Here is a 2,103-nt window from a genome sequence, read left to right on the forward strand (position 1 = left end):
GGGCCCAAATAGCCTCAGTGTTAATGTCAAGGAGGTGTGCAAGATCAAAGAATGGGGCCGAACCAGAAAACGTATTGCATTTATATTTGTAGTTTGGGGTAAAGGAAATAAAATAATATTTACTTATTTATCCTTTCTCTCTATGTGACCAAATGCAGCTGTCGATAAACAGCCATATTTAAGTTTGTTAGTGCCACCACAGTCGTTGACCAGATAAAAGATGGTAATGAATTAGCATGTAAGAGGTAAATTAAAGATCTGTCTGAATGACGCCTCAGCTAACAACCTCTCACTCAATGTCGGCAAGACCAAAGTTTCGGGTTCCTTCTTTATTGACTTCAGAAGGTGGAAAATGGAGGTCCTTGGCGCAGTCCTCATCGGGATATCAGATGTGGACGAGGTCACCGACTTTAAATTCCTCGTTGTTATCCTTTCAGAGGATCAGTCCTGGGTCTAGCACGTTACGATTCAAAATGCACCTACTGGTTAGTGCGATCGGCAATGTGCCCAGCAGAAAGCTATTGGTGACAGAGGAGACTCAACTACTGGGAAGCGACGGACGGAATATCAGCAAAAGAAAAGCATTTAATTTGTAGATGCTGCTGAAAGCTATATGTATCAACACCTGTCTGCCGTGACTCGGATTCGAACCGAGGTTGCTGCGGCCACAACGCAGAGTACTAACCACTATACGATCACGGCCACACACTTCAGCTGTGCGGTTTCTGCGGCTAGACTTCTGATATCAGTGTGTGCATGTGTGTGTGTGCGTGTGTGTGTGTGTGTGTGTGTGTGTGTGTGTGTGTGTTGGTTGTCCGTTTTTTGACTGTGCAGCTCAGTAATTGTGCGTTCTGTGGTGGCTCTGCAGTTCGATTCCAGAACGCTGACACGTTGACGGTAAGGGCAGGTAAACCGTCCGGCCTCTGTTCGTGCAACTGATGTGGATATTTTTCTCCTCTCTCAACAGCGACCATAGCTCATCTTACCAGGGCACGCCATCCAGTCCGGTCCCGAGGAGTCCGCTCAGGCTGCTTAGCGGCAATGTCAGTATGCGCGAGGTTGGCTTTCACACAGTCCTTAAACAACCTGCTGGTCGAACCCAGTGGGCCTGTGCAGACAATAAAATGGACGACGTTACCTGTACCAGGCCTGTGGCCATGGGAGTCGTCTATAAACAAAGGGTAGAATGGTTAATAAGTAAATGGGAGCAGTTAGTGGAGAAGAACAGAGGCTAAAGAGGGAAGAGCATAGAATATTGGAGATGCTGAATACGGGGGCAGGCTGGCAAAGTGCAAATCAAGCTATCACGTTCCTGTTGCAGTGAAAGGGAATGCTCACAGAGGTACGAACCTCTTGCTGGCGAGGATAATGAGTTAGGAAACAGAGGGATTCATATGGGAGTTATGGAGGGCTGGGATCAAGCAAATGCCTCACAAGTTGGAGAATAGAAGAAGAGGGAAATCCGGAGTATAAACAAAAAGGTAAGAGGTAACTTTGGCAGGCAGTGTGAATTGAACTTCTTGAGTTTCTTTTAGTATATTACAGGGAATTACAGACGCATGAGAGATGAGCTTGCCTAAGTGGAGGAGGATACTGGTGGGATGATGGCAAAGCAGAGGTAGCTGAAGTTTTTGGGAATTGATATGTCCCATAGAGAAAGAAGTTCTCAAATGGTAGGGGTATGCAAGCGTGCCTGACTAAGGAAGTTAAGGACTGCATAAAAGCCAAGGAAATGGCATCTACCGTGGCATACAAAAGTTTTTGCACCCCTGCTCAAAATTGCTGTTACAGTACTGTGAATAGCTAAGCTGACGAAATAGGGTGTTTGTAATCACCAGATTCTGTTCAGCACATTTGGTGAGGAGGAGTGTTCTATTGGCATTGACCTTGCCAATTCCTTCCTTGCTTATTATTCCAGTCCAGAGCCTATGGTCTATCCCGACTCTGGCATTGAAGTCTCCCAAGAGAATGATCATGTCGTTGTGGGGAACAGAGGAAAGGACGTTGTCAAGTTGGGCGTAGAAGTTCATCTTTACTTCATAGGCGCCGATGATGGTGGCGTGTTGGTTCTTGATAAGCTGGATTCGCAGAGCCATGAGACGT

General features: G+C 46.4%; 1 non-coding gene across 1 annotated transcript; it reads right to left on the reverse strand.

Annotated features, from left to right (window-relative positions):
• Positions 1–630: 630 nt before the first annotated feature.
• trnah-gug (transfer RNA histidin (anticodon GUG)) lies at positions 631–702 on the reverse strand. Its single transcript has one exon. It is a non-coding gene; the product is annotated as a tRNA-His (tRNA).
• Positions 703–2,103: the final 1,401 nt, after the last annotated feature.

Source organism: Mobula birostris, chromosome 3, assembly GCF_030028105.1.
Source record: "Mobula birostris isolate sMobBir1 chromosome 3, sMobBir1.hap1, whole genome shotgun sequence".
Classification (NCBI taxonomy): Eukaryota; Metazoa; Chordata; class Chondrichthyes; order Myliobatiformes; family Myliobatidae; genus Mobula; species Mobula birostris.